Source organism: Pteropus alecto, unplaced genomic scaffold (genome assembly GCF_000325575.1).
Source record: "Pteropus alecto unplaced genomic scaffold, ASM32557v1 scaffold1339, whole genome shotgun sequence".
Lineage (NCBI taxonomy): Eukaryota > Metazoa > Chordata > Mammalia > Chiroptera > Pteropodidae > Pteropus > Pteropus alecto.
The window spans coordinates 42,088-50,156 of record NW_006443565.1 but is presented as its reverse complement, the minus strand read 5'-3'; positions in this window follow the sequence as shown (position 1 = coordinate 50,156).

Sequence of the window (8,069 nt, the reverse complement as noted above, 5' to 3'; positions counted from 1 at the left end):
GCTGCTTTAATCAAGGCTGGTTCCAAATTAGCTCTTCTTTAACCACAGGAGGATTTCTCATTCTTTCTATAACTTCATAGTACTTTATTTTGCAGATATACTGTAGTTTATTTGAGTCCTTAATGATTATAAATCATGCTGTAAAGAACACCTTTGTGAATATCCCTTTTTACATTTCAACCAGTACATCTGAGAGGTAGAAAATGAGAAATTAGATTTCTTGGGAAAAGAGTAAACACATATTTAATGTTGCTATATATTGACAAATTCCTCTCCAAAGTGATTGTACCATTTTGCATTCCCACGAGCTTATTTCCCCATAGCCCTGTCAATAACATTTGTCATCACACATTTGGAATTTTGCTTATATAATAGCTTTAAAAAACTGAATTAAATTTTAATAGGAATTAAATAAATGTTGAAGAATGTGGCAGGAATAGATGACTAAATCAGAGAAAAGGGATGCATTTCATTCAGACTTCTGAATTTATAGTTTAGATGATTAGCAGATGGTGATGTCTTGGTATTCTATTTTCCTCACTTGAAAGGTTCTTTTTTCCCTTTATTTTAGCCAACTCCATCTTATCTTTCAAGGTCTCCCTGTGATCTCTCAAGCAGCATAAATTATTCTCTCCTATATGCATCTGTTCCAAGTTTATCAGTAGATAACTTAAAATTTGTATATACTATGCTTTGTTTATTTTTACATGTTTGTCTTCCAAAGTACCTATAAAACTTTGAAAATGAGAGCTGCACAGTGTTTCTGTTTTAATATGACATAGGCATTCCTAAGAACTGTATGTTGTGCAAAATTCTGCACTAAAAATACTCAGGGGAAATAGGGTTAAGACAGACCACTCAAAATCCATGCAAATGTGAAGCCAGAGGGTTAGCAGAAACAATAGTTGGTATCTGAAGAGACAATATAGACTGCCCAGGCATGCAGCTCAGTGGGGCTGGAGATTGCCACAGTAGATGTTTAACATGCACAATAACAGTAGAATGAAAGTGACAGTTATACTTTACTTAGGACAAGGGTATATAGTGCCAAAACAGTGCAGTGGATCAGCCTCTAGATGGTCATGGGAGTCACTGCCACTTTCCAGGAGCCAAAAGCTGCACAAAGCAAGAGGTGACTCTCTCTGGGATAGAGCCTCAGGTACAGGCACACTTTCAACACTTTCTTAAAAACAATTATGAGGGCTCTTGGCCAAAGCCTAAGGACATTTATTTCAGTGTTGTAGGTTATCACTTTAGTCCATTAGTCTGGTTTGTTTTGCCAAATAAAAACTTTCATATTACAAAAAAATCATTCTCCAATTTTTCAGCAGTATATAAAAGATGAATAAATGTATGAGTAATCCTTGAGAAATGGTGACTTGGAGGAGAGTGGTATCAGTAGAAAGTGATTCTAAATAATTGTTGGAACAAGAGTTGATATGACTTGATGATGGATTGCATGTGGGCAAAAACAGTGCTGAAGAGAGGTGGGTTGATTCTAGAACAAGACCAATTCCTGGTAGAGGATAGGTGTTCTGAAAGTCTGGAGGAGATCCATAAAAGAGGTATGAAGGTGAAATAATTTTTCAGAAAGGTAAAGCTGAAAGCTTTGTCCCTCATATCCTTATTTCGAATCTCCTTTCACCTATTAGGAACATCTACTCCAAACCTTCAGTAACTGATCATGCCTCAGGACCAAAAGCTTTTATCATAGGCCACATTCTCCCAGAATCAGATATGGAGCCCAGGATTCAAGTGCAAGTGAGTTATTAGAAAGAAACCATTAAATGAGTGAGGAAAGTAGAGCAAGAATGAAAAAGAAACTAAGTAAAAAATGTAATTTCTGAGGAAATCTCAAACTCCATCTGAGCCAGCAAGGAACTGCAGAGCATAAATAAAGCCCAGAGTTTGTCCTGCTTCAGGTCAGGGGAAGTAGGTTTTTGTATTCTGAAATCAGTAATCCATTGGCTGTAGTGAGAATATATAGCTATTCTATTTTTATCCACTGAGTCACCTCCCTATTGTCACTTTTGTTGCAAACGTGGAGCCCTTCCCTAGAGCAAAGTGTAAGATGAATGTGCCATTTTAATCAATCAAAATGGAAAATCTCAAAATGGAAATCAAAATGGAAAGTTGTACAGGTGGAGGATGTGCCAGGAGTTCAGTATTTTAAATACAAAGCATATATGTGCTGGCACTGCGCTAAATACTAAGCAAGCAATAAAAAAGACACATAGTGGTGACCGCTTTCAGTACAAAACATGCAATCAAATGTTTCGGTAAATGTGGTTGAATATATGGTGAAAGAACGAAATTTAACTTTGAGTAATGAATACACAATTCAGCATACATATGATGTATTATTGAATTGTACACTTGAAACCTATATAATTTTATTAACAATGTCGCCCCAAATTTAATTAAAAACTGGTTCTAAAATTTTAGAACTATTTTACAGAGCTTTAGATAATCAAGTTGACAGAAAATGTTAGCCACCTTAAAATTATTTAATAAATTATTTTAATTATTTTAATTAAAAATGTCTGTTTCAGAAGCACTGTAAGAAATATTCAGCTATGCATTAGTATTTGGATGAAGCTGTAATCAACTGGGGGACATTTTATCTCAAAGCTTGGACTTCATTTTACTCCCTCAACTTCAATTCCTATTCCAGAAAGGTTAGGATTTTGATACTGTTAGACAGACTTCCCTCTTCCTAGCTTAACCAGGAGTTAATGGTCTCCTCCACCAACTGCTCACAAATTTTATTAATATTCTCCACATGACTTAGATATTGATTAATGAATTTTCTTCCCCATGCCTCAACACTTCTCACGAGTCCAGGTTAGAAAGACTCCTGAGAACTAGCCCAATGAGAATCAAAAGTGAACAGAGATGTAAAAGAATACTGGCATGAAGGAAATTTAATCATTATCCCGAAGAGATCTTTTCACTGTCATGTTCATTATTCACAATAGCTAAGACATGGAAATAACCTAAGTGTCCCTTAACAGATGAATGGATAAAGAAACTGTGGAACGCAGATCAATGGAACATAATTTAGAGTCCAGAAATAACCCCCTGTATAGATGGGCCAATAATTTTCGACAAAAGAGCCGAAAACATATAGTGGAGAAAAAAAATAAAGCCTCTTCAATAAATGATGCTGGGAAAATTGGAAAGCCACATGTAAAAGTATGAAACTAGACTGCTATCTGTCACCATACACCAAAATTAACTCAAAATGGCCAAAGACTTGAATATAAGACCTGCAACAATAAATTGTATAGAAGAAAATGTAGGTACTAAACTAATGTACCTTGCGTTTAGAGAGAATTTTATGAATTTGACCTCAAAGGCAAGAAAAGAAAAAGCAAAAATAAATGAATGGGACTATATCAAACTAAAAAGCTTATGCACAGCAAAAGAAACCATCAACAATGAGGCAACCAACACCTTAGGAAAAGATATTTGCAAGCAACACCTCTGATAAGGGGCTAATATCTGAAATATACAAAGAATTTGTACAATTCAACAATTAAAATTTAATTAAAAAATGGGCAGAAGACCTTAAGAGACACTTCTCTCAAGAAGACATACAAATGGCATACATATGAAAAGATGGTCAACTTCACTAGCAATTAGAGAAATGCAAATCTAAACCACAAAGAGATACCACCTCACACTTTTTAAAATGGCTATCATCAATATGATAAGTATTAACAAGTATTGGAGAGGTTGTGGGGGGAAAGGAACACTTACTTATACACTACTAGTGGGACTGTAAATTGGTGCAGACACTATGGAAGACAGTACGGACGTTCCTCAAAAAATTAAGAATAGAATTACCATAACCCAGCAATCTCTCTTCTGGATATTTACCCCAAAACTTTGAAAACATTTATTTGAAAAATATGTACATCCCAATGTTCATAGCAGCATTATTTACAGTGGCTAAGACCTGGAAACAACTGAAATGTCTTTCGATAGCAGATTGGATAAAGAAGGTGCAGTACGTATATACCATGGAATATTACAAAGTCATGAGAAAAGATGAAATAGTGCCATTTGCAACAACATGGATGGATCTTGAGATTATCATGCTAAGCGAAATAAGTCAAATAGAGAATGTCGAGAACCATATGATTTCACTTATGTGTGGGAAGTAAAACTGAAAGGAACAAACGAACAAGACAAACAGAAACTCATGGACACAGACAATGGTTTAGTGGATACCAGAGGGAAGGAGGGGAGGGGCTTGTAGATAAGGGTAAATGGGGTCAAATATGTGGTGATGGAAGGAAATTTAACTTTGTGGTGAACCCACAGTGCAATATACTTATGATATATTATTAAATTGTACACTTGAAACCTATATAATTTTATTAACCAATGTCACCCCAGTAAATTTAATTTTAAAAAGGAACGGAAATAAAATAGTTGAGGGATAAAAGGGAAGAGAGTTTTAGAAGATTAAGTTTCCAATAATAACTGAATTTTCCTTTACATCTTCATGGATGTAAAATGGTACCCTCAGTGGGTTTGACTTCTGAATGAAATTGTATGCTTTTTTGAGTCTATAAAAATGTAAATATTCTGTATTAGCTACTATTTCACTCTAAAATATTTCCTTCATGTTCACTATTAGTGGATAATACATTAGGTGAGAAAGAAAAGTGATGTGAGGACTTGCAGAATGCACATGACTTGATGCTGTTTTAAAGTTTTATTTTTTGTCAGTTTTATTATGAACACAATAATTATTAAAATAGAGTGCTAATAGTTTAAAGAGGATGGGAATTTTTCAGCCAAGTTTTTCTCCCTATGAATCAGTTTTCATATACAAGCACCTGAAAATATTTCTGAATGGTGGACCTTAAACATTTTATTGGAGTCTTTGCTCCTAAACCTTCAAATTCTAATTTTTTCTCTCAGTGTATTTGAAATCATTTGAAGATGTTGTCGCTTCAACAACATCCATCTCTTAAACATTTACATTATGTCGATGCTGGGCTAGAATCTGGAGACACTCCAGGAACTCATTGCTAGGTTTGCGGAAGGAGGAACGCACAAGGCCGAAGCGGTTAAGCAAGATTTGTTACAGCAGAGTGACAGCGGGCTGAGCAGAAGATGGCGTCAGCCCCGAATGCGAGGGGACCTGAAACTTACATGGGGCTTGAGGCGGGCTTTTTTTTGGTGGGAATGTTTGGGCCAGGTAAATTGGCGGGGAAGGGAGGAAAGTCCACTGAAGCGGGAGGTGAGCGTGTAGCCTTGCCAACCCCGATTCAAGGTCTGGTTCCCACACGAAGGTAAAGGAGAAGTCTGGCTCCCACACTGGGGGTGGGAGGGGTAGGAATAGGGCCCTCTTGGACCTAACACTCATAATACCTAAACATCACACAAGGTGGCCGGCCCTAGACAAAGGATGTGAAAGCACAGGATTCCAGAGACCAGATTTGGCAAAGTGTAAGCCTCCAGCGTAGAGGCAAAATACAGAGATGACTATGAAACTGCATTTCAGGGTGAGAAAAACATCTGCTGACCCGCGTCCTGGCTGTCAAGGGCTCCCTGTCCATCCCTCCTTTTTCCATGTGCCTATCCTGGGGAAAGGCAAAATGGTGAGAAGGCTAGACAGGAAAGGAGTCTAGAAACCATCCCTTTTGTAGTCTGAAGAGATGAGCTAGAAGATCTTCAGTGTGTGCTTCTACAATTCATAGACTAGTAACAGAAGTTAGAAATCGTGTCTGCCCCTCCCTCGCCCTCAAAAGCCCATTCAATCTGAGAGGGCAGGGCAGGCTGGAAGGCTGATCTGCCTGCCATGGCAGGAACAACATGGAAATCCAAGCTTGAGGAACTCGCACACCGTGTACCCTGGGAGCTCTTCCCAGCCGAAAGATGCCTCCCACATAGGGCAGGCCTGGCCAAGCGAGGGGAAGTGGAGCCTCCCAGAACCTGCCCGAGTAGTGTTGGGCTGCGACCACCCTCCCGTGCGGGGCGGTGGGGTTGGTTCTGCCAGCTGGGTTTCTCTTAGCACAGCACGTTTACAGAGTCTACGTTCCTGGCTGCTTTGCAGACTCTGGAATCCACAAGCTTTCCCCGGAAAACCGGATAACTGTTATGTCTTTTGGGCTTCTCTTCAACTGTTATTGAGGTGAATGATAACTTCTAGTCCCTAGTGGCATGAAAAACAGTTGCCGCTTGGTGTCTGATGAGATTTCTCTCTGGGCCTCTCCACTTGATGTCTTGGGTCTAGTGGTGAACCTTAGAGCCATAATTTCTCAGAACTATAGAGTGTCCTTAGTAGGACCTTTCTTGAAGAGACTGAAATTACAATGACATTAGACTTTCAAGAAGCCTTCCTAGAATTGGTGTCCATTTCCCTAATAGCTTATGAGGTTGAGCATCTTTTCATATGTCTGTTGAGTGTTTGGTAGAATTTACTAGGAAAGCCATCTATCTGGTCCTGGACTTTTGGGAGGTTTGATGGTTGTTTCAGTTTTCTTACTGTTGATCGGTCTATTTATACTTTTCAGTTCTTTGTGATTCAGTCTAGGAAGGTTGTATATTTCTAAGGACTTGTCCATTTCTTTTAGGTTATTGTATTTGATAGCATATAATCTTTCACAGTATTCTTTTATGATACTTTGTATTTTGGTGGTATCTATCATAACTTCTCTTTCATTTCTGATTTTATTTGTATCTTTTCTTTTCTTTTTTTCTCAGTGAATCTAGCCAGGAGTCTCAATATGATTCATGTTTTCAGAGAACCAGCTTTTTATTGCATGAATGTTTTCTGTTGTCTTTTTGTTCTCAATTTCATTTAATTCTGCTTTAATTTTTATTATCTCCTTTCTCTATATTTGGAATTCATTTGTTCTTTTAATAGTTCAAGATGTAATGTTAGATTGTTTATTGGGCTTTTTTTTTCTTTTTAAAATTTTTTATTTTTTAAATTTTTTAATTAAGTTTATTGGGATAACATTAGTTAATACAATTATGTAATTTTCAGGTGTACATTATAATTTGACATCTATATATTCTATTGTGTGATTACCACCCAAAGTCCAGTTTCCTTCAGCTACCATATATTTGATCCCCTTTACCCACTTCCCCCTTCTCCTCTCCCCCTATATTTGATCTTCTCTACCCTGTCTGCCTCTCCCCTCCTCTCCCAACCTCTACCCTAATCCACTAATCTGGCCAGAACAGGTCCTGACCAGAAGGGTAGGAATGGAGCAGGGAAGGGCAGAGGGGAGGCCTCAGTCAAAGGGAACTGGCCATGGATGAGCCATGACCCCCAAGGAACCAAGGGCACAGAACCACTAATGGGAACCACTAATCCATTGTCCATGTCCCTAAGTCTCTGTCCTGTCCATTTGTTGCTTTTAGGTTTTTAAACCACATATAAGTGATATCATGTGATTTTCAACTTTTTCAGTCTGGCTTATTTCACTTAGCATGATTATCTCGAGGTCCACCCAGGTTGTCGCAAATGGCAGTGTTTCATTTCTTCTTATGGCTGAGTAATATTCCATTGTATGTATGTGCCACAGCTTCTTTAGCCAATCATCTATCGTAAGACACTTCGGTGGTTTCTATGTCCTGGCCACTGTGAATAATGCTGATATGAACATCGGTGTGCAAATATCTTTTTAGATATGGGTTTTCAAGTCTTTTGGGTAAATACCCAACAGTGGGATTGCTGGATCATATGGTAGATCAATTCTTAGTTTTTTAAGGAACCTGCATACTGTTTTCCATAGTGGCTGTACCAATTCGCAATCCCACCAGCAGTGTATGAGAGGAGTTCCTTTTTCTCTGCATCCTCTCCAACATTTGTTATTACTTGTCCTGTTGATTATTACTATTCTAACAGGTGTGAGATGGTATGTCATTTTGGTTTTGATTTGCATTTCCCTAATAGCTAGCAATGTTGAACATCTTTTCATATGTTTGTAGGCCATTTGTATGTCCTCTAAAGAGAAGTGTCTGTTCAGGTCCTCTGCCCATATTTGATTGGATCGTTTGTTTTTTGTTGTTGTTGTTATTGAGTCGTATGAGTTCTTTGT